Here is a 25,938-nt window from a genome sequence, read left to right on the forward strand (position 1 = left end):
AGGGCCAAGGACCGGGCCACGACCTTGGAGACGGGGCAGGGACACAGGGGAGGGCCAAGGACTGGGCCATGACCTTGGAGATGGGGCAGGGACACAGGGGAGGGCCAAGGACCGGGCCACAACCTTGGAGACGGGACAAAGGGGAGGCCAAGGACTGGGCCACGACCTTGGAGACGGGGCAGGGACACAGGGGAGGGCCAAGGACCGGGCCACGACCTTGGAGACGGGGCAGGGACACAGGGGAGGGCCAAGGACTGGGCCATGACCTTGGAGACAGGGCAGGGACACAGGGGAGGGCCAAGGACCGGGCCACCAGCCTGGAGACGGGACACAGGGGAGGGCCAAGGACCGGGCCACAACCTTGGAGACAGGGCAGGGACACAGGGGAGGGCCAAGGACCGGGCCACCAGCCTGGAGATTGGACACAGGGGAGGGCCAAGGACTGGGCCACCAGCCTGGAGACGGGGCAGGGACACAGGGGAGCACCAAGGACCGGGCCACCAGCCTGGAGATGGGACACAGGGGAGGGCCAAGGACTGGGCCACCAGCCTGGAGATGGGGCAGGGACACAGGGGAGGGCCAAGGACTGGGCCACCAGCCTGAAGATGGGACACATGGGAGGGCCAAGGACCGGGCCACGACTTTGGAGACGGAGCAGGGACACAGGGGAGGGCCTAGGACTGGGCCACCAGCCTGGAGACGGGACAGGGACACAGGGGGGGACCAAGGACCGGGCCACGATTTTGGAGACGGGGCAGGGACACAGGGAAGGGCCAAGGACCGGGCCACGACCTTGGAGACGGGGCAGGGACACAGGGGAGGCCCAAGGAATGGCCCACGACCTTGGAGATGGGGCAGGGACACAGGGGAGGGCCAAGGACTGGGCCACCAGCCTGGAGATGGGACACAGGGGAGGGCCAAGGACCGGGCCACCAGCCTGGAGGTGCGGCAGGGACACAGGGGAGGGCCAAGGACCGGACCACGACCTTTGAGACGGGGCAGGGACACAGGGGAGGGCCAAGGACTGGGCCATGACCTTGGAGACAGGGCAGGGACACAGGGGAGGGCCAAGGACCGGGCCACAACCTTGGAGACGGGACAAAGGGGAGGCCAAGGACTGGGCCACGACCTTGGAGACGGGGCAGGGACACAGGGGAGGGCCAAGGACCGGGCCACGACCTTGGAGACGGGGCAGGGACACAGGGGAGGGCCAAGGACTGGGCCATGACCTTGGAGACAGGGCAGGGACACAGGGGAGGGCCAAGGACCGGGCCACCAGCCTGGAGACGGGACACAGGGGAGGGCCAAGGACCGGGCCACAACCTTGGAGACAGGGCAGGGACACAGGGAAGGGCCAAGGACCGGGCCACCAGCCTGTAGATTGGACACAGGGGAGGGCCAAGGACTGGGCCACCAGCCTGGAGACGGGGCAGGGACACAGGGGAGCACCAAGGACCGGGCCACCAGCCTGGAGATGGGACACAGGGGAGGGCCAACGACCGGGCCACCAGCCTGGAGATGGGGCAGGGACACAGGGGAGGGCCAAGGACCGGGCCACCAGCCTGGAGACGGGACACAGGGGAGGGCCAAGGACAGGGCTACGACCTTGGAGACAGGACACAGGGGAGGCCAAGGATCAGGCCACGACCTTGGAGACGGGGCAGGGACACAGGGGAGGGCCAAGGACCGGGCTACCAGCCTGGAGATGCGACACAGGGGAGGGCCAAGGACCGGGCCACGACCTTGGAGACGGGGCAGGGACACAGGGGAGGGCCAAGGACCGGGCCACCAGCCTGGAGATGGGACACAGGGGAGGGCCAAGGACTGGGCCACCAGCCTGGAGATGGGGCAGGGACACAGGGGAGGGCCAAGGACTGGGCCACCAGCCTGAAGATGGGACACAGGGGAGGGCCAAGGACCGGGCCACGACTTTGGAGACGGAGCAGGGACACAGGGGAGGGCCTAGGACTGGGCCACCAGCCTGGAGACGGGACAGGGACACAGAGGGGGACCAAGGACCGGGCCACGATTTTGGAGACGGGGCAGGGACACAGGGGAGGGCCAAGGCCCGTGCCACGGCCTTGGAGACGGGGCAGGGACACAGGGGAGGCCCAAGGAATGGCCCACGACCTTGGAGATGGGGCAGGGACACAGGGGAGGGCCAAGGACTGGGCCACCAGCCTGGAGATGGGACACAGGGGAGGGCCAAGGACCGGGCCACCAGCCTGGAGGTGCGGCAGGGACACAGGGGAGCACCAAGGACTGGACCACGACCTTGGAGACGGGGCAGGGACACAGGGGAGGGCCAAGGACCGGGCCACCAGCCTGGAGATGGGACACAGGGGAGGGCCAAGGACCGGGCCACCACCTTGGAGACGGGGCAGGGACACAGGGGAGGGCCAAGGACCGGGCCACCAGCCTGGAGATGGGACACAGGGGAGGGCCAAGGCCCGTGCCACAACCTTGGAGACGGGGCAGGGACACAGGGGAGGGCCAAGGACTGGGCCACCAGCCTGGAGATGGGACACAGGGGGAGGGCCAAGGACTGGGGTACGACCTTGGAGACGGGCAGGGACACAAGGCAGGGCCAAGGACAGGGCCACCAGCCTGGGAGACGGGGCAGGGACACAGGGGAGGGCCAAGGAACGGGCCACCAGCCTGGAGACAGGGCAGGGACACAGGGGAGGGCCAAGGACCGGGCCACGACCTTGGAGACGGGACAAAGGGGAGGCCAAGGACTAGGCCATGACCTTGGAGACGGGGCAGGGACATAGGGGAGGGCCAAGGACCAGGCCACCAGCCTGGAGACGGGACAAAGGGGAGGGCCAAGGACCGGGCCACCACCTTGGAGACGGGACAAAGGGGAGGCCAAGGACTAGGCCACGACCTTGGAGACGGGGCAGGGACACAGGGGAGGGCCAAGGACCGGGCCACGACCTTGGAGACGGGGCAGGGACACAGGGGAGGGCCAAGGACTGGGCCATGACCTTGGAGACGGGGCAGGGACACAGGGGAGGGCCAAGGACCGGGCCACAACCTTGGAGACGGGACAAAGGGGAGGCCAAGGACTGGGCCACCAGCCTGGAGACGGGGCAGGGACACAGGGGAGGGCCAAGGACCGGGCCACGACCTTGGAGACGGGGCAGGGACACAGGGGAGGGCCAAGGACTGGGCCATGACCTTGGAGACAGGGCAGGGACACAGGGGAGGGCCAAGGACCGGGCCACCAGCCTGGAGATGGGACACAGGGGGAGGGCCAAGGACTGGGGTACGACCTTGGAGACGGGCAGGGACACAAGGCAGGGCCAAGGACAGGGCCACAACCTGGGAGACGGGGCAGGGACACAGGGGAGGGCCAAGGACCGGGCCACCAGCCTGGAGACAGGGCAGGGACACAGGGGAGGGCCAAGGACCGGGCCACCAGCCTGGAGATTGGGCAGGGACACAGGGGAGGGCCAAGGACTAAGCCACCAGCCTGGAGACGGGACAGGGACACAGGGGAGGCCAAGGATCAGGCCACGACCTTGGAGATGGGGCAGGGACATAGGGGAGGGCCAAGGACCGGGCCACAAGCCTGGAGACGGGACAGGGACACAGGGGAGGGCCAAGGACCGGGCCACGACCTTGGAGATGGGGCAGGGACACAGGGGAGGGCCAAGGACCGGGCCACCAGCCTGGAGACGGGACACAGGGGAGGGCCAAGGACCGGGCCACGACCTTGGAGACGGGACAAAGGGGAGGCCAAGGACTAGGCCATGACCTTGGAGACGGGGCAGGGACCCAGGGGAGGGCCAAGGACCGGGCCACCAGCCTGGAGACGGGACAAAGGGGAGGGCCAAGGACCGGGCCACCACCTTGGAGACGGGACAAAGGGGAGGCCAAGGACTAGGCCACGACCTTGGAGACGGGGCAGGGACACAGGGGAGGGCCAAGGACAGGGCCACGACCTTGAAGACGGGGCAGGGACACAGGGGAGGGCCAAGGACTGGGCCATGACCTTGGAGACAGGGCAGGGACACAGGGGAGGGCCAAGGACCAGGCCACAACCTTGGAGACGGGACAAAGGGGAGGCCAAGGACTGGGCCACGACCTTGGAGACGGGGCAGGGACACAGGGGAGGGCCAAGGACCGGGCCACGACCTTGGAGACGGGGCAGGGACACAGGGGAGGGCCAAGGACTGGGCCATGACCTTGGAGACAGGGCAGGGACACAGGGGAGGGCCAAGGACCGGGCCACCAGCCTGGAGACGGGACACAGGGGAGGGCCAAGGACCGGGCCACAACCTTGGAGACAGGGCAGGGACACAGGGGAGGGCCAAGGACCGGGCCACCAGCCTGTAGATTGGACACAGGGGAGGGCCAAGGACTGGGCCACCAGCCTGGAGACGGGGCAGGGACACAGGGGAGCACCAAGGACCGGGCCACCAGCCTGGAGATGGGACACAGGGGAGGGCCAACGACCGGGCCACCAGCCTGGAGATGGGGCAGGGACACAGGGGAGGGCCAAGGACCGGGCCACCAGCCTGGAGACGGGACACAGGGGAGGGCCAAGGACAGGGCTACGACCTTGGAGACAGGACACAGGGGAGGCCAAGGATCAGGCCACGACCTTGGAGACGGGGCAGGGACACAGGGGAGGGCCAAGGACCGGGCTACCAGCCTGGAGATGCGACACAGGGGAGGGCCAAGGACCGGGCCACAACCTTGGAGACGGGGCAGGGACACAGGGGAGGGCCAAGGACCGGGCCACCAGCCTGGAGATTGGACACAGGGGAGGGCCAAGGACTGGGCCACCAGCCTGGAGATGGGGCAGGGACACAGGGGAGGGCCAAGGACTGGGCCACCAGCCTGAAGATGGGACACAGGGGAGGGCCAAGGACCGGGCCACGACTTTGGAGACGGAGCAGGGACACAGGGGAGGGCCTAGGACTGGGCCACCAGCCTGGAGACGGGACAGGGACACAGGGGGGGACCAAGGACCGGGCCACGATTTTGGAGACGGGGCAGGGACACAGGGGAGGGCCAAGGCCCGTGCCACGGCCTTGGAGACGGGGCAGGGACACAGGGGAGGCCCAAGGAATGGCCCACGACCTTGGAGATGGGGCAGGGACACAGGGGAGGGCCAAGGACTGGGCCACCAGCCTGGAGATGGGACACAGGGCAGGGCCAAGGACCGGGCCACCAGCCTGGAGGTGCGGCAGGGACACAGGGGAGCACCAAGGACTGGACCACGACCTTGGAGACGGGGCAGGGACACAGGGGAGGGCCAAGGACCGGGCCACCAGCCTGGAGATGGGACACAGGGGAGGGCCAAGGACCGGGCCACCACCTTGGAGACGGGGCAGGGACACAGGGGAGGGCCAAGGACCGGGCCACCAGCCTGGAGATGGGACACAGGGGAGGGCCAAGGACCGGGCCACAACCTTGGAGACGGGGCAGGGACACAGGGGAGGGCCAAGGACCGGGCCACCAGCCTGGAGATGGGACACAGGGGGAGGGCCAAGGACTGGGGTACGACCTTGGAGACGGGCAGGGACACAAGGCAGGGCCAAGGACAGGGCCACCAGCCTGGGAGACGGGGCAGGGACACAGGGGAGGGCCAAGGAACGGGCCACCAGCCTGGAGACAGGGCAGGGACACAGGGGAGGGCCAAGGACCGGGCCACGACCTTGGAGACGGGACAAAGGGGAGGCCAAGGACTAGGCCATGACCTTGGAGACGGGGCAGGGACATAGGGGAGGGCCAAGGACCGGGCCACCAGCCTGGAGACGGGACAAAGGGGAGGGCCAAGGACCGGGCCACGACCTTGGAGACGGGACAAAGGGGAGGCCAAGGACTAGGCCACGACCTTGGAGACGGGGCAGGGACACAGGGGAGGGCTAAGGACCGGGCCACGACCTTGGAGACGGAGCAGGGACACAGGGGAGGGCCAAGGACTGGGCCATGACCTTGGAGACAGGGAAGGGACACAGGGGAGGGCCAAGGACCGGGCCACCACCTTAGAGATAGGGCAGAGACACAGGGTAGGGCGAACGACCGGGCCACCAGCCTGGAGATTGGACACAGGGGAGGGCCAAGGACTGGGCCACCAGCCTGGAGACGGGGCAGGGACACAGGGGAGCACCAAGGACCGGGCCACCAGCCTGGAGATGGGACACAGGGGAGGGCCAACGACCGGGCCACCAGCCTGGAGATGGGGCAGGGACACAGGGGAGGGCCAAGGACCGGGCCAACAGCCTGGAGACGGGACACAGGGGAGGGCCAAGGACAGGGCTACGACCTTGGAGACAGGACACAGGGGAGGCCAAGGACCGGGCGACGGCCTTGGAGACGGGGCAGGGACACAGGGGAGGGCCAAGGACCGGGCCACCAGCCTGGAGACGGGACAGGGACACAGGGGAGGGCCAAGGACCCGGCCACGACCTTGGAGACGGGGCAGGGACACAGGGGAGGGCCAAGGACCGGGCCGCGACCTTGGAGAAGGGACACAGGGGAGGCCAAGGATCAGGCCACGACCTTGGAGATGGGCCAGGGACATAGGGGAGGGCCAAGGACCGGGCCACCAGCCTGGAGATTGGGCAGGGACACAGGGGAGGGCCAAGGACCGGGCCACCAGCCTGGAGATGGGGCAGGGACACAGGGGAGGGCCAAGGACTGGGCCACCAGCCTGGAGACGGGACACAGGGGAGGGCCAAGGACCGGGCCACCACCTTGGAGACGGGACAAAGGGGAGGCCAAGGACAGGGCTACGACCTTGGAGACGGGACAGGGACACAGGGGAGGGCCAAGGACCGGGCCACCAGCCTGGAGATGGGACACAGGGGAGGGCCAAGGACCGGGCCACGACCTTGGAGACGGGGCAGGGACACAGGGGAGGGCCAACGACCGGGCCACCAGCCTGGAGATGGGACAGGGACACAGGGGAGGGCCTAGGACTAGGCCACCAGCCTGGAGACGGGACAAGGACACAGGGGAGGGCCAAGGACCGGGCCACGACCTTGGAGACGGGGCAGGGACATAGGGGAGGGCCAAGGACTGGGCCGCGACCTTGGAGAAGGGACACAGGGGAGGCCAAGGATCAGGCCACGACCTTGGAGATGGGGCAGGGACATAGGGGAGGGCCAAGGACCGGGCCACCAGCCTGGAGACGGGGCAGGGACACAGGGGAGGGCCAAGGGCCGGGCCACGACCTTGGAGACGGGGCAGGGACACAGGGGAGGGCCAAGGAACGGGCCACCAGCCTGGAGACGGGACACAGGGGAGGGCCAAGGACTAGGCCACGACCTTGGAGACGGGGCAGGGACACAGGGGAGGGCCAAGGACCGGGCCACGACCTTGGAGACGGGGCAGGGACACAGGGGAGGGCCAAGGACTGGGCCATGACCTTGGAGATGGGGCAGGAACACAGGGGAGGGCGAACGACCGGGCCACCAGCCTGGAGATTGGACACAGGGGAGGGCCAAGGACTGGGCCACCAGCCTGGAGACGGGGCAGGGACACAGGGGAGCACCAAGGACCGGGCCACCAGCCTGGAGATGGGACACAGGGGAGGGCCAAGGACCGGGACACCAGCCTGGAGATGGGGCAGGACACAGGGGAGGGCCAAGGACCGGGCCACCAGCCTGGAGACGGGACACAGGGGAGGGCCAAGGACAGGGCTACGACCTTGGAGACAGGACACAGGGGAGGCCAAGGATCAGGCCACGACCTTGCAGACGGGGCAGGGACACAGGGGAGGGCCAAGGACCGGGCTACCAGCCTGGAGATGCGACACAGGGGAGGGCCAAGGACTGGGCCACCACCTTGGAGACGGGCAGGGACACAAGGCAGGGCCAAGGACAGGGCCACAACCTGGGAGATTGGGCAGGGACACAGGGGAGGGCCAAGGACCGGGCCACCAGCCTGGAGATGGGACAGGGACACAGGGGAGGGCCAAGGACAGGGCCACCAGCCTGGAGATTGGGCAGGGACACAGGGGAGGGCCAAGGACTGGGTAACCAGTCTGGAGATGGGACAGGGACACAGGGGAGAGCCAAGGACTGGGCCACCAGCCTGGAGACAGGGCAGGGACACAGGGGAGGGCCAAGGACCGGGCCACCAGCCTGGAGATTGGGCAGGGACACAGGGGAGGGCCAAGGACTAAGCCACCAGCCTGGAGACGGGGCAGGGACACAGGGGAGGGCCAAGGACCGGGCCACCAGCCTGGAGATGGGACACAGGGGGAGGGCCAAGGACTGGGGTACGACCTTGGAGACGGGCAGGGACACAAGGCAGGGCCAAGGACCGGGCCACCAGCCTGGGAGACGGGGCAGGGACACAGGGGAGGGCCAAGGAACGGGCCACCAGCCTGGAGACAGGGCAGGGACACAGGGGAGGGCCAAGGACCGGGCCACGACCTTGGAGACGGGGCAGGGACACAGGGGAGGGCCAAGGACCGGGCCACCAGTCTGTAGATGGGACACAGGGGAGGGCCAAGGACCGGGCCAACAGCCTGGAGACGGGCAGGGACACAGGGGAGGGCCAAGGACCGGGCCACCAGCCTGGAGATGGGACACAGGGGAGGGCCAAGGACCGGGGCACAACCTTGGAGACGGGGCAGGGACACAGGGGAGGGCCAAGGACCGGGCCACCAGCCTGGAGATGGGACACAGGGGGAGGGCCAAGGACTGGGGTACGACCTTGGAGACGGGCAGGCACACAAGGCAGGGCCAAGGACAGGGCCACAACCTGGGAGACGGGGCAGGGACACAGGGGAGGGCCAAGGACCGGGCCACCAGCCTGGAGACAGGGCAGGGACACAGGGGAGGGCCAAGGACCGGGCCACCAGCCTAGAGATTGGGCAGGGACACAGGGGAGGGCCAAGGACTAGGCCACCAGCCTGGAGACGGGACAGGGACACAGGGGAGGGCCAAGGACCGGGCCACAACCTTGGAGACGGGGCAGGGACACAGGGGAGGGCCAAGGACCGGGCCGCGACCTTTGAGAACGGACACAGGAGAGGCCAAGGATCAGGCCACGACCTTGGAGATGGGGCAGGGACATAGGGGAGGGCCAAGGACCGGGCCACCAGCCTGGAGACGGGACAGGGACACAGGGGAGGGCCAAGGACCGGGCCACGACCTTGGAGATGGGGTAGGGACACAGGGGAGGGCCAAGGACCGGGCCACCAGCCTGGAGACGGGACACAGGGGAGGGCCAAGGACCGGGCCACGACCTTGGAGACGGGACAAAGGGGAGGCCAAGGACTAGGCCATGACCTTGGAGACGGGGCAGGGACCCAGGGGAGGGCCAAGGACCGGGCCACCAGCCTGGAGACGGGACAAAGGGGAGGGCCAAGGACCGGGCCACCACCTTGGAGACGGGACAAAGGGGAGGCCAAGGACTAGGCCACGACCTTGGAGACGGGGCAGGGACACAGGGGAGGGCCAAGGACTGGGCCACGACCTTGAAGACGGGGCAGGGACACAGGGGAGGGCCAAGGACTGGGCCATGACCTTGGAGACAGGGCAGGGACACAGGGGAGGGCCAAGGACCGGGCCACAACCTCGGAGACGGGACAAAGGGGAGGCCAAGGACTGGGCCACGACCTTGGAGACGGGGCAGGGACACAGGGGAGGGCCAAGGACCGGGCCACCACCTTGGAGACGGGGCAGGGACACAGGGGAGGGCCAAGGACTGGGCCATGACCTTGGAGACAGGGCAGGGACACAGGGGAGGGCCAAGGACCGGGCCACCAGCCTGGAGACGGGACACAGGGGAGGGCCAAGGACCGGGCCACAACCTTGGAGACAGGGCAGGGACACAGGGGAGGGCCAAGGACCGGGCCACCAGCCTGGAGATTGGACACAGGGGAGGGCCAAGGACTGGGCCACCAGCCTGGAGACGGGGCAGGGACACAGGGGAGCACCAAGGACCGGGCCACCAGCCTGGAGATGGGACACAGGGGAGGGCCAACAACCGGGCCACCAGCCTGGAGATGGGGCAGGGACACAGGGGAGGGCCAAGGACCGGGCCAACAGCCTGGAGACGGGACACAGGGGAGGGCCAAGGACAGGGCTACGACCTTGGAGACAGGACACAGGGGAGGCCAAGGATCAGGCCACGACCTTGGATACGGGGCAGGGACACAGGGGAGGGCCAAGGACAGGGCTACCAGCCTGGAGATGCGACACAGGGGAGGGCCAAGGACCGGGCCACAACCTTGGATACGGGGCAGGGACACAGGGGAGGGCCAAGGACCGGGCCACCAGCCTGGAGATGGGACACAGGGGAGGGCCAAGGACTGGGCCACCAGCCTGGAGATGGGGCAGGGACACAGGGGAGGGCCAAGGACTGGGCCACCAGCCTGAAGATGGGACACAGGGGAGGGCCAAGGACCGGGCCACGACTTTGGAGACGGAGCAGGGACACAGGGGAGGGCCTAGGACTGGGCCACCAGCCTGGAGACGGGACAGGGACACAGGGGGGGACCAAGGACCGGGCCACGATTTTGGAGACGGGGCAGGGACACAGGGGAGGGCCAAGGCCCGTGCCACGGCCTTGGAGACGGGGCAGGGACACAGGGGAGGCCCAAGGAATGGCCCACGACCTTGGAGATGGGGCAGGGACACAGGGGAGGGCCAAGGACCGGGCCACCAGCCTGGAGGTGGGGCAGGGACACAGGGGAGCACCAAGGACTGGACCACGACCTTGGAGACGGGGCAGGGACACAGGGGAGGGCCAAGGACCGGGCCACCAGCCTGGAGATGGGACACAGGGGAGGGCCAAGGACCGGGCCACGACCTTGGAGACGGGGCAGGGACACAGGGGAGGGCCAAGGACCGGGCCACCAGCCTGGAGATGGGACACAGGGGAGGGCCAAGGACCGGGCCACAACCTTGGAGACGGGGCAGGGACACAGGGGAGGGCCAAGGACCGGGCCACCAGCCTGGAGATGGGACACAGGGGGAGGGCCAAGGACTGGGGTACGACCTTGGAGACGGGCAGGGACACAAGGCAGGGCCAAGGACAGGGCCACAACCTGGGAGACGGGGCAGGGACACAGGGGAGGGCCAAGGAACGGGCCACCAGCCTGGAGACAGGGCAGGGACACAGGGGAGGGCCAAGGACCGGGCCACGACCTTGGAGACGGGACAAAGGGGAGGCCAAGGACTAGGCCATGACCTTGGAGACGGGGCAGGGACCCAGGGGAGGGCCAAGGACCGGGCCACCAGCCTGGAGACGGGACACAGGGGAGGGCCAAGGACCGGGCCACCACCTTGGAGACGGGACAAAGGGGAGGCCAAGGACTAGGCCACGACCTTGGAGACGGGGCAGGGACACAGGGGAGGGCCAAGGACCGGGCCACGACCTTGGAGACGGGGCAGGGACACAGGGGAGGGCCAAGGACTGGGCCATGACCTTGGAGACGGGGCAGGGACACAGGGGAGGGCCAAGGACCGGGCCACAACCTTGGAGACGGGACAAAGGGGAGGCCAAGGACTGGGCCACGACCTTGGAGACGGGGCAGGGACACAGGGGAGGGCCAAGGACCGGGCCACGACCTTGGAGACGGGGCAGGGACACAGGGGAGGGCCAAGGACTGGGCCATGACCTTGGAGACAGGGCAGGGACACAGGGGAGGGCCAAGGACCGGGCCACCAGCCTGGAGACGGGACACAGGGGAGGGCCAAGGACCGGGCCACAACCTTGGAGACAGGGCAGGGACACAGGGGAGGGCCAAGGACCGGGCCACCAGCCTGGAGATTGGACACAGGGGAGGGCCAAGGACTGGGCCACCAGCCTGGAGACGGGGCAGGGACACAGGGGAGCACCAAGGACCGGGCCACCAGCCTGGAGATGGGACACAGGGGAGGGCCAAGGACTGGGCCACCAGCCTGGAGATGGGGCAGGGACACAGGGGAGGGCCAAGGACTGGGCCACCAGCCTGAAGATGGGACACATGGGAGGGCCAAGGACCGGGCCACGACTTTGGAGACGGAGCAGGGACACAGGGGAGGGCCTAGGACTGGGCCACCAGCCTGGAGACGGGACAGGGACACAGGGGGGGACCAAGGACCGGGCCACGATTTTGGAGACGGGGCAGGGACACAGGGAAGGGCCAAGGACCGGGCCACGACCTTGGAGACGGGGCAGGGACACAGGGGAGGCCCAAGGAATGGCCCACGACCTTGGAGATGGGGCAGGGACACAGGGGAGGGCCAAGGACTGGGCCACCAGCCTGGAGATGGGACACAGGGGAGGGCCAAGGACCGGGCCACCAGCCTGGAGGTGCGGCAGGGACACAGGGGAGGGCCAAGGACCGGACCACGACCTTTGAGACGGGGCAGGGACACAGGGGAGGGCCAAGGACTGGGCCATGACCTTGGAGACAGGGCAGGGACACAGGGGAGGGCCAAGGACCGGGCCACAACCTTGGAGACGGGACAAAGGGGAGGCCAAGGACTGGGCCACGACCTTGGAGACGGGGCAGGGACACAGGGGAGGGCCAAGGACCGGGCCACGACCTTGGAGACGGGGCAGGGACACAGGGGAGGGCCAAGGACTGGGCCATGACCTTGGAGACAGGGCAGGGACACAGGGGAGGGCCAAGGGCCGGGCCACCAGCCTGGAGACGGGACACAGGGGAGGGCCAAGGACCGGGCCACAACCTTGGAGACAGGGCAGGGACACAGGGAAGGGCCAAGGACCGGGCCACCAGCCTGGAGATTGGACACAGGGGAGGGCCAAGGACTGGGCCACCAGCCTGGAGACGGGGCAGGGACACAGGGGAGCACCAAGGACCGGGCCACCAGCCTGGAGATGGGACACAGGGGAGGGCCAACGACCGGGCCACCAGCCTGGAGATGGGGCAGGGACACAGGGGAGGGCCAAGGACCGGGCCACCAGCCTGGAGACGGGACACAGGGGAGGGCCAAGGACAGGGCTACGACCTTGGAGACAGGACACAGGGGAGGCCAAGGATCAGGCCACGACCTTGGAGACGGGGCAGGGACACAGGGGAGGGCCAAGGACCGGGCTACCAGCCTGAAGATGGGACACAGGGGAGGGCCAAGGACCGGGCCACGACCTTGGAGACAGGACACAGGGGAGGCCAAGGATCAGGCCACGACCTTGGAGACGGGGCAGGGACACAGGGGAGGGCCAAGGACTGGGCCACCAGCCTGGAGATGGGGCAGGGACACAGGGGAGGGCCAAGGACCGGGCCACGACTTTGGAGACGGAGCAGGGACACAGGGGAGGGCCTAGGACTGGGCCACCAGCCTGGAGACGGGACAGGGACACAGGGGGGGACCAAGGACCGGGCCACGATTTTGGAGACGGGGCAGGGACACAGGGGAGGGCCAAGGCCCGTGCCACGGCCTTGGAGACGGGGCAGGGACACAGGGGAGGCCCAAGGAATGGCCCACGACCTTGGAGATGGGGCAGGGACACAGGGGAGGGCCAAGGACCGGGCCACCAGCCTGGAGGTGCGGCAGGGACACAGGGGAGCACCAAGGACTGGACCACCACCTTGGAGACGGGGCAGGGACACAGGGGAGGGCCAAGGACCGGGCCACCAGCCTGGAGATGGGACACAGGGGGACACAGGGGAGGGCCAAGGACCGGGCCACCAGCCTGGAGATGGGACACAGGGGAGGGCCAAGGCCCGTGCCACAACCTTGGAGACGGGGCAGGGACACAGGGGAGGGCCAAGGACCGGGCCACCAGCCTGGAGATGGGACACAGGGGGAGGGCCAAGGACTGGGGTACGACCTTGGAGACGGGCAGGGACACAAGGCAGGGCCAAGGACCGGGCCACCAGCCTGGGAGACGGGGCAGGGACACAGGGGAGGCCCAAGGAACGGGCCACCAGCCTGGAGACAGGGCAGGGACACAGGGGAGGGCCAAGGACCGGGCCACGACCTTGGAGACGGGGCAGGGACACAGGGGAGGGCCAAGGACCGGGCCACCAGTCTGTAGATGGGACACAGGGGAGGGCCAAGGACCGGGCCAACAGCCTGGAGACGGGCAGGGACACAGGGGAGGGCCAAGGACCGGGCCACCAGCCTGGAGATGGGACACAGGGGAGGGCCAAGGACCGGGGCACAACCTTGGAGACGGGGCAGGGACACAGGGGAGGGCCAAGGACCGGGCCACCAGCCTGGAGATGGGACACAGGGGGAGGGCCAAGGACTGGGGTACGACCTTGGAGACGGGCAGGCACACAAGGCAGGGCCAAGGACAGGGCCACAACCTGGGAGACGGGGCAGGGACACAGGGGAGGGCCAAGGACCGGGCCACCAGCCTGGAGACAGGGCAGGGACACAGGGGAGGGCCAAGGACCGGGCCACCAGCCTAGAGATTGGGCAGGGACACAGGGGAGGGCCAAGGACTAGGCTACCAGCCTGGAGACGGGACAGGGACACAGGGGAGGGCCAAGGACCGGGCCACAACCTTGGAGACGGGGCAGCGACACAGGGGAGGGCCAAGGACCGGGCCGCGACCTTTGAGAACGGACACAGGAGAGGCCAAGGATCAGGCCACGACCTTGGAGATGGGGCAGGGACATAGGGGAGGGCCAAGGACCGGGCCACCAGCCTGGAGACGGGACAGGGACACAGGGGAGGGCCAAGGACCGGGCCACGACCTTGGAGATGGGGCAGGGACACAGGGGAGGGCCAAGGACCGGGCCACCAGCCTGGAGACGGGACACAGGGGAGGGCCAAGGACCGGGCCACGACCTTGGAGACGGGACAAAGGGGAGGCCAAGGACTAGGCCATGACCTTGGAGACGGGGCAGGGACCCAGGGGAGGGCCAAGGACCGGGCCACCAGCCTGGAGACGGGACAAAGGGGAGGGCCAAGGACCGGGCCACCACCTTGGAGACGGGACAAAGGGGAGGCCAAGGACTAGGCCACGACCTTGGAGACGGGGCAGGGACACAGGGGAGGGCCAAGGACTGGGCCACGACCTTGAAGACGGGGCAGGGACACAGGGGAGGGCCAAGGACTGGGCCATGACCTTGGAGACAGGGCAGGGACACAGGGGAGGGCCAAGGACCGGGCCACAACCTCGGAGACGGGACAAAGGGGAGGCCAAGGACTGGGCCACGACCTTGGAGACGGGGCAGGGACACAGGGGAGGGCCAAGGACCGGGCCACCACCTTGGAGACGGGGCAGGGACACAGGGGAGGGCCAAGGACTGGGCCATGACCTTGGAGACAGGGCAGGGACACAGGGGAGGGCCAAGGACCGGGCCACCAGCCTGGAGACGGGACACAGGGGAGGGCCAAGGACCGGGCCACAACCTTGGAGACAGGGCAGGGACACAGGGGAGGGCCAAGGACCGGGCCACCAGCCTGGAGATTGGACACAGGGGAGGGCCAAGGACTGGGCCACCAGCCTGGAGACGGGGCAGGGACACAGGGGAGCACCAAGGACCGGGCCACCAGCCTGGAGATGGGACACAGGGGAGGGCCAACGACCGGGCCACCAGCCTGGAGATGGGGCAGGGACACAGGGGAGGGCCAAGGACCGGGCCACCAGCCTGGAGACGGGACACAGGGGAGGGCCAAGGACAGGGCTACGACCTTGGAGACAGGACACAGGGGAGGCCAAGGATCAGGCCACGACCTTGGAGACGGGGCAGGGACACAGGGGAGGGCCAAGGACAGGGCTACCAGCCTGGAGATGCGACACAGGGGAGGGCCAAGGACCGGGCCACAACCTTGGAGACGGGGCAGGGACACAGGGGAGGGCCAAGGACCGGGCCACCAGCCTGGAGATGGGACACAGGGGAGGGCCAAGGACTGGGCCACCAGCCTGGAGATGGGGCAGGGACACAGGGGAGGGCCAAGGACTGGGCCACCAGCCTGAAGATGGGACACAGGGGAGGGCCAAGGACCGGGCCACGACTTTGGAGACGGAGCAGGGACACAGGGGAGGGCCTAGGACTGGGCCACCAGCCTGGAGACGGGACAGGGACACAGGGGGGGACCAAGGACCGGGCCACGATTTTGGAGACGGGGCAGGGACACAGGGGAGGGCCAAGGCCCGTGCCACGGCCTTGGAGACGGGGCAGGGACACAGGGGAGGCCCAAGGAATGGCCCACGACCTTGGAGATGGGGCAGGGACACAGGGGAGGGCCAAGGACTGGGCCACCAGCCTGGAGATGGGACACAGGGGAGGGCCAAGGACCGGGCCACCAGCCTGGAGGTGGGGCAGGGACACAGGGGAGGGCCAAGGACTGGGCCACCAGCCTGGAGACGGGGCAGGGACACAGGGGAGCACCAAGGACCGGGCCACCAGCCTGGAGATGGGACACAGGGGAGGGCCAAGGACTAGGCCACCAGCCTGGAGACGGGACAGGGACACAGGGGAGGCCAAGGACCGGGCCACAACCTTGGAGATGGGGCAGGGACACAGGGGACAGCCAAGGACCGGGCCACAGCATTGGAGATTGGGCAAGGACACAGGGGAGGGCCAAGGACCGGGCCACAACCTTGGAGATGGGACAGGGACACAGGGGAGGGCCAAGGACCGGGCCACCACCTTGGAGAAGGGACACAGGGGAGGCCAAGGATCAGGCCACGACCTTGGAGATGGGGCAGGGACATAGGGGAGGGCCAAGGACCGGGCCACCAGCCTGGAGACGGGACAGGGACACAGGGGAGGGCCAAGGACCTGGCCACCAGTCTGGAGACGGGGCAGGGACACAGGGGAGGGCCAAGGACCGGGCCACCAGCCTGGAGACGGGACACAGGGGAGGGCCAAGGACCGGGCCACGACCTTGGAGACGGGACAAAGGGGAGGCCAAGGACTAGGCCACGACCTTGGAGACGGGGCAGGGACACAGGGGAGGGCCAAGGACCGGGCCACGACCTTGGAGACGGAGCAGGGACACAGGGGAGGGCCAAGGACTGGGCCATGACCTTGGAGACAGGGAAGGGACACAGGGGAGGGCCAAGGACCGGGCCACCACCTTAGAGATAGGGCAGAGACACAGGGTAGGGCGAACGACCGGGCCACCAGCCTGGAGATTGGACACAGGGGAGGGCCAAGGACTGGGCCACCAGCCTGGAGACGGGGCAGGGACACAGGGGAGCACCAAGGACCGGGCCACCAGCCTGGAGATGGGACACAGGGGAGGGCCAACGACCGGGCCACCAGCCTGGAGATGGGGCAGGGACACAGGGGAGGGCCAAGGACCGGGCCACCAGCCTGGAGACGGGACACAGGGGAGGGCCAAGGACAGGGCTACGACCTTGGAGACAGGACACAGGGGAGGCCAAGGACCGGGCGACGGCCTTGGAGACGGGGCAGGGACACAGGGGAGGGCCAAGGACCGGGCCACCAGCCTGGAGACGGGACAGGGACACAGGGGAGGGCCAAGGACCCGGCCACGACCATGGAGACGGGGCAGGGACACAGGGGAGGGCCAAGGACCGGGCCGCGACCTTGGAGAAGGGACACAGGGGAGGCCAAGGATCAGGCCACGACCTTGGAGATGGGCCAGGGACATAGGGGAGGGCCAAGGACCGGGCCACCAGCCTGGAGATTGGGCAGGGACACAGGGGAGGGCCAAGGACCGGGCCACCAGCCTGGAGATGGGGCAGGGACACAGGGGAGGGCCAAGGACTGGGCCACCAGCCTGGAGACGGGACACAGGGGAGGGCCAAGGACCGGGCCACGACCTTGGAGACGGGGCAGGGACACAGGGGAGGGCCAAGGACCGGGCCACCAGCCTGGAGATGGGACAGGGACACAGGGGAGGGCCTAGGACTAGGCCACCAGCCTGGAGACGGGACAAGGACACAGGGGAGGGCCAAGGACCGGGCCACGACCTTGGAGACGGGGCAGGGACATAGGGGAGGGCCAAGGACTGGGCCGCGACCTTGGAGAAGGGACACAGGGGAGGCCAAGGATCAGGCCACGACCTTGGAGATGGGGCAGGGACATAGGGGAGGGCCAAGGACCGGGCCACCAGCCTGGAGACGGGGCAGGGACACAGGGGAGGGCCAAGGGCCGGGCCACGACCTTGGAGACGGGGCAGGGACACAGGGGAGGGCCAAGGAACGGGCCACCAGCCTGGAGACGGGACACAGGGGAGGGCCAAGGACCGGGCCACGACCTTGGAGACGGGACAAAGGGGAGGCCAAGGACTAGGCCACGACCTTGGAGACGGGGCAGGGACACAGGGGAGGGCCAAGGACCGGGCCACGACCTTGGAGACGGGGCAGGGACACAGGGGAGGGCCAAGGACTGGGCCATGACCTTGGAGATGGGGCAGGAACACAGGGGAGGGCGAACGACCGGGCCACCAGCCTGGAGATTGGACACAGGGGAGGGCCAAGGACTGGGCCACCAGCCTGGAGACGGGGCAGGGACACAGGGGAGCACCAAGGACCGGGCCACCAGCCTGGAGATGGGACACAGGGGAGGGCCAAGGACCGGGACACCAGCCTGGAGATGGGGCAGGACACAGGGGAGGGCCAAGGACCGGGCCACCAGCCTGGAGACGGGACACAGGGGAGGGCCAAGGACAGGGCTACGACCTTGGAGACAGGACACAGGGGAGGCCAAGGATCAGGCCACGACCTTGCAGACGGGGCAGGGACACAGGGGAGGGCCAAGGACCGGGCTACCAGCCTGGAGATGCGACACAGGGGAGGGCCAAGGACTGGGCCACCACCTTGGAGATGGGCAGGGACACAAGGCAGGGCCAAGGACAGGGCCACAACCTGGGAGATTGGGCAGGGACACAGGGGAGGGCCAAGGACCGGGCCACCAGCCTGGAGATGGGACAGGGACACAGGGGAGGGCCAAGGACAGGGCCACCAGCCTGGAGATTGGGCAGGGACACAGGGGAGGGCCAAGGACTGGGTAACCAGTCTGGAGATGGGACAGGGACACAGGGGAGAGCCAAGGACTGGGCCACGACCTTGGAGACGGGACACAGGGGAGGGCCAAGTACCGGGCCACAGCATTGGAGATTGGGCAGGGACACAGGGGAGGGCCAAGGACTAGGCCACCAGCCTGGAGACGGGACAGGGACACAGGGGAGGGCCAAGGACCGGGCCACAACCTTGGAGACGGGGCAGCGACACAGGGGAGGGCCAAGGACCGGGCCGCGACCTTGGAGAAGGGACACAGGAGAGGCCAAGGATCAGGCCACGACCTTGGAGATGGGGCAGGGACATAGGGGAGGGCCAAGGACCGGGCCACCAGCCTGGAGACGGGACAGGGACACAGGGGAGGGCCAAGGACCGGGCCACGACCTTGGAGATGGGGCAGGGACACAGGGGAGGGCCAAGGACCGGGCCACCAGCCTGGAGACGGGACACAGGGGAGGGCCAAGGACCGGGCCACGACCTTGGAGACGGGACAAAGGGGAGGCCAAGGACTAGGCCATGACCTTGGAGACGGGGCAGGGACCCAGGGGAGGGCCAAGGACCGGGCCACGACCTTCAAGACGGGGCAGGGACCCAGGGGAGGGCCAAGGACTGGGCCATGACCTTGGAGACAGGGCAGGGACACAGGGGAGGGCCAAGGACCGGGCCACGACCTTGGAGACGGGACAAAGGGGAGGCCAAGGACTGGGCCACGACCTTGGAGACGGGGCAGGGACACAGGGGAGGGCCAAGGACCGGGCCACGACCTTGGAGACGGGACACAGGGGAGGGCCAAGGACCGGGCCACAACCTTGGAGACAGGGCAGGGACACAGGGGAGGGCCAAGGACCGGGCCACCAGCCTGGAGGTTGGACACAGGGGAGGGCCAAGGACTGGGCCACCAGCCTAGAGATTGGGCAGGGACACAGGGGAGCACCAAGGACCGGGCCACCAGCCTGGAGATGGGACACAGGGGAGGGCCAACGACCGGGCCACCAGCCTGGAGATGGGGCAGGGACACAGGGGAGGGCCAGGGACCGGGCCACCAGCCTGGAGACGGGACACAGGGAAGGGCCAAGGACAGGGCTACAACCTTGGAGACAGGACACAGGGGAGGCCAAGGATCAGGCCACGACCTTGGAGACGGGGCAGGGACACAGGGGAGGGCCAAGGACCGGGCCACCAGCCTGGAGATGCGACACAGGGGAGGGCCAAGGACCGGGCCATGACCTTGGAGACGGGGCAGGGACACAGGGGAGGGCCAAGGACCGGGCCACCAGCCTGGAGATGGGACACAGGGGAGGGCCAAGGACTGGGCCACCAGCCTGGAGATGGGGCAGGGACACAGGGGAGGGCCAAGGACCGGGCCACCAGCCTGAAGATGGGACACAGGGGAGGGCCAAGGACCGGGCCACGACTTTGGAGACGGGGCAGGGACACAGGGGAGGGCCTAGGACTGGACCACCAGCCTGGAGACGGGACAGGGACACAGGGGGGGACCAAGGACCGGGCCACGATTTTGGAGACGGGGCAGGGACACAGGGGAGGGCCAAGGCCCGTGCCACGGCCTTGGAGACGGGGCAGGGACACAGGGGAGGCCCAAGGAATGGCCCACGACCTTGGAGATGGGGCAGGGACACAGGGGAGGGCCAAGGACTGGGCCACCAGCCTGGAGATGGGACACAGGGGAGGGCCAAGGACCGGGCCACCAGCCTGGAGGTGGGGCAGGGACACAGGGGAGGGCCAAGGACTGGACCACGACCTTGGAGACGGGGCAGGGACACAGGGGAGGGCCAAGGACCGGGCCACCAGCCTGGAGATGGGACACAGGGGAGGGCCAAGGACCGGGTCACGACCTTGGAGACGGGGCAGGGACACAGGGGAGCACCAAGGACCGGGCCACCAGCCTGGAGATGGGACACAGGGGAGGGCCAACGACCGGGCCACCAGCCTGGAGATGGGGCAGAGACACAGGGGAGGGCCAAGGACCGGGCCAACAGCCTGGAGACGGGACACAGGGGAGGGCCAAGGACAGGGCTACGACCTTGGAGACAGGACACAGGGGAGGCCAAGGACCGGGCGACGGCCTTGGAGACGGGGCAGGGACACAGGGGAGGGCCAAGGACCGGGCCACCAGCCTGGAGACGGGACAGGGACACAGGGGAGGGCCAAGGACCCGGCCACGACCTTGGAGACGGGGCAGGGACACAGGGGAGGGCCAAGGACCGGGCCGCGACCTTGGAGAAGGGACACAGGGGAGGCCAAGGATCAGGCCACGACCTTGGAGATGGGCCAGGGACATAGGGGAGGGCCAAGGACCGGGCCACCAGCCTGGAGATTGGGCAGGGACACAGGGGAGGGCCAAGGACCGGGCCACCAGCCTGGAGATGGGGCAGGGACACAGGGGAGGGCCAAGGACTGGGCCACCAGCCTGGAGACGGGACACAGGGGAGGGCCAAGGACCGGGCCACGACCTTGGAGACGGGACAAAGGGGAGGCCAAGGACAGGGCTACGACCTTGGAGACGGGACAGGGACACAGGGGAGGGCCAAGGACCGGGCCACCAGCCTGGAGATGGGACACAGGGGAGGGCCAAGGACCGGGCCACGACCTTGGAGACGGGGCAGGGACACAGGGGAGGGCCAAGGACCGGGCCACCAGCCTGGAGATGGGACAGGGACACAGGGGAGGGCCTAGGACTAGGCCACCAGCCTGGAGACGGGACAAGGACACAGGGGAGGGCCAAGGACCGGGCCACGACCTTGGAGACGGGGCAGGGACATAGGGGAGGGCCAAGGACTGGGCCGCGACCTTGGAGAAGGGACACAGGGGAGGCCAAGGATCAGGCCACGACCTTGGAGATGGGGCAGGGACATAGGGGAGGGCCAAGGACCGGGCCACCAGCCTGGAGACGGGGCAGGGACACAGGGGAGGGCCAAGGGCCGGGCCACGACCTTGGAGACGGGGCAGGGACACAGGGGAGGCCCAAGGAACGGGCCACCAGCCTGGAGACGGGACACAGGGGAGGGCCAAGGACCGGGCCACGACCTTGGAGACGGGACAAAGGGGAGGCCAAGGACTAGGCCACGACCTTGGAGACGGGGCAGGGACACAGGGGAGGGCCAAGGACCGGGCCACGACCTTGGAGACGGGGCAGGGACACAGGAGAGGGCCAAGGACTGGGCCATGACCTTGGAGATGGGGCAGGAACACAGGGGAGGGCGAACGACCGGGCCACCAGCCTGGAGATTGGACACAGGGGAGGGCCAAGGACTGGGCCACCAGCCTGGAGACGGGGCAGGGACACAGGGGAGGGCCAAGGACCGGGCCACCAGCCTGGAGATGGGACACAGGGGAGGGCCAAGGACCGGGACACCAGCCTGGAGATGGGGCAGGACACAGGGGAGGGCCAAGGACCGGGCCACCAGCCTGGAGACGGGACACAGGGGAGGGCCAAGGACAGGGCTACGACCTTGGAGACAGGACACAGGGGAGGCCAAGGATCAGGCCACGACCTTGCAGACGGGGCAGGGACACAGGGGAGGGCCAAGGACCGGGCTACCAGCCTGGAGATGCGACACAGGGGAGGGCCAAGGACTGGGCCACCACCTTGGAGACGGGCAGGGACACAAGGCAGGGCCAAGGACAGGGCCACAACCTGGGAGATTGGGCAGGGACACAGGGGAGGGCCAAGGACCGGGCCACCAGCCTGGAGATGGGACAGGGACACAGGGGAGGGCCAAGGACAGGGCCACCAGCCTGGAGATTGGGCAGGGACACAGGGGAGGGCCAAGGACTGGGTAACCAGTCTGGAGATGGGACAGGGACACAGGGGAGGGCCAAGGACTGGGCCACGACCTTGGAGACGGGACACAGGGGAGGGCCAAGTACCGGGCCACAGCATTGGAGATTGGGCAGGGACACAGGGGAGGGCCAAGGACTAGGCCACCAGCCTGGAGACGGGACAGGGACACAGGGGAGGGCCAAGGACCGGGCCACAACCTTGGAGACGGGGCAGCGACACAGGGGAGGGCCAAGGACCGGGCCGCGACCTTGGAGAAGGGACACAGGGGAGGCCAAGGATCAGGCCACGACCTTGGAGATGGGGCAGGGACATAGGGGAGGGCCAAGGACCGGGCCACCAGCCTGGAGACGGGACAGGGACACAGGGGAGGGCCAAGGACCGGGCCACGACCTTGGAGATGGGGCAGGGACACAGGGGAGGGCCAAGGACCGGGCCACCAGCCTGGAGACGGGACACAGGGGAGGGCCAAGGACCGGGCCACGACCTTGGAGACGGGACAAAGGGGAGGCCAAGGACTAGGCCATGACCTTGGAGACGGGGCAGGGACCCAGGGGAGGGCCAAGGACCGGACCACCAGCCTGGAGACGGGACAAAGGGGAGGGCCAAGGACCGGGCCACCACCTTGGAGACGGGACAAAGGGGAGGCCAAGGACTAGGCCACGACCTTGGAGACGGGGCAGGGACACAGGGGAGGGCCAAGGACCGGGCCACGACCTTGAAGACGGGGCAGGGACCCAGGGGAGGGCCAAGGACTGGGCCATGACCTTGGAGACAGGGCAGGGACACAGGGGAGCGCCAAGGACCGGGCCACGACCTTGGAGACGGGACAAAGGGGAGGCCAAGGACTGGGCCACGACCTTGGAGACGGGGCAGGGACACAGGGGAGGGCCAAGGACCGGGCCACCACCTTGGAGACGGGACACAGGGGAGGGCCAAGGACCGGGCCACAACCTTGGAGACAGGGCAGGGACACAGGGGAGGGCCAAGGACCGGGCCACCAGCCTGGAGGTTGGACACAGGGGAGGGCCAAGGACTGGGCCACCAGCCTGGAGACGGGGCAGGGACACAGGGGAGCACCAAGGACCGGGCCACCAGCCTGGAGATGGGACACAGGGGAGGGCCAACGACCGGGCCACCAGCCTGGAGATGGGGCAGGGACACAGGGGAGGGCCAGGGACCGGGCCACCAGCCTGGAGACGGGACACAGGGAAGGGCCAAGGACAGGGCTACAACCTTGGAGACAGGACACAGGGGAGGCCAAGGATCAGGCCACGACCTTGGAGATAGGGCAGAGACACAGGGTAGGGCGAACGACCGGGCCACCAGCCTGGAGATGCGACACAGGGGAGGGCCAAGGACCGGGCCATGACCTTGGAGACGGGGCAGGGACACAGGGGAGGGCCAAGGACCGGGCCACCAGCCTGGAGATGGGACACAGGGGAGGGCCAAGGACTGGGCCACCAGCCTGGAGATGGGGCAGGGACACAGGGGAGGGCCAAGGACTGGGCCACCAGCCTGGAGATGGGACACAGGGGAGGGCCAAGGACCGGGCCACGACTTTGGAGACGGGGCAGGGACACAGGGGAGGGCCTAGGACTGGACCACCAGCCTGGAGACGGGACAGGGACACAGGGGGGGACCAAGGACCGGGCCACGATTTTGGAGACGGGGCAGGGACACAGGGGAGGGTCAAGGCCCGTGCCACGACCTTGGAGACGGGGCAGGGACACAGGGGAGGCCCAAGGAATGGCCCACGACCTTGGAGATGGGGCAGGGACACAGGGGAGGGCCAAGGACTGGGCCACGACCTTTGAGACGGGGCAGGGACACAGGGGAGGGCCAAGGACCGGGCCACCAGCCTGGAGATGGGACACAGGGGAGGGCCAAGGACCGGGCCAACAGCCTGGAGACGGGCAGGGACACAGGGGAGGGCCAAGGACCGGGCCACCAGCCTGGAGATGGGAAACAGGGGAGGGCCAAGGCCCGTGCCACAACCTTGGAGACGGGGCAGGGACACAGGGGAGGGCCAAGGACCGGGCCACCAGCCTGGAGATGGGACACAGGGGGAGGGCCAAGGACTGGGGTACGACCTTGGAGATGGGCAGGGACACAAGGCAGGGCCAAGGACAGGGCCACAACCTGGGAGACGGGGCAGGGACACAGGGGAGGGCCAAGGACCGGGCCACCAGCCTGGAGACAGGGCAGGGACACAGGGGAGGGCCAAGGACCGGGCCACCAGCCTGGAGATTGGGCAGGGACACAGGGGAGGGCCAAGGACTAAGCCACCAGCCTGGAGACGGGACAGGGACACAGGGGAGGCCAAGGATCAGGCCACGACCTTGGAGATGGGGCAGGGACATAGGGGAGGGCCAAGGACCGGGCCACCAGCCTGGAGACGGGACAGGGACACAGGGGAGGGCCAAGGACCGGGCCACGACCTTGGAGATGGGGCAGGGACACAGGGGAGGGCCAAGGACCGGGCCACCAGCCTGGAGACGGGACACAGGGGAGGGCCAAGGACCGGGCCACGACCTTGGAGACGGGACAAAGGGGAGGCCAAGGACTAGGCCATGACCTTGGAGACGGGGCAGGGACCCAGGGGAGGGCCAAGGACCGGGCCACCAGCCTGGAGACGGGACAAAGGGGAGGGCCAAGGACCGGGCCACCACCTTGGAGACGGGACAAAGGGGAGGCCAAGGACTAGGCCACGACCTTGGAGACGGGGCAGGGACACAGGGGAGGGCCAAGGACAGGGCCACGACCTTGAAGACGGGGCAGGGACACAGGGGAGGGCCAAGGACTGGGCCATGACCTTGGAGACAGGGCAGGGACACAGGGGAGGGCCAAGGACCGGGCCACAACCTTGGAGACGGGACAAAGGGGAGGCCAAGGACTGGGCCACGACCTTGGAGACGGGGCAGGGACACAGGGGAGGGCCAAGGACCGGGCCACGACCTTGGAGACGGGGCAGGGACACAGGGGAGGGCCAAGGACTGGGCCATGACCTTGGAGACAGGGCAGGGACACAGGGGAGGGCCAAGGACCGGGCCACCAGCCTGGAGACGGGACACAGGGGAGGGCCAAGGACCGGGCCACAACCTTGGAGACAGGGCAGGGACACAGGGGAGGGCCAAGGACCGGGCCACCAGCCTGTAGATTGGACACAGGGGAGGGCCAAGGACTGGGCCACCAGCCTGGAGACGGGGCAGGGACACAGGGGAGCACCAAGGACCGGGCCACCAGCCTGGAGATGGGACACA

Source organism: Struthio camelus, chromosome 5 (assembly GCF_040807025.1).
Source record: "Struthio camelus isolate bStrCam1 chromosome 5, bStrCam1.hap1, whole genome shotgun sequence".
Taxonomy (NCBI): domain Eukaryota; kingdom Metazoa; phylum Chordata; class Aves; order Struthioniformes; family Struthionidae; genus Struthio; species Struthio camelus.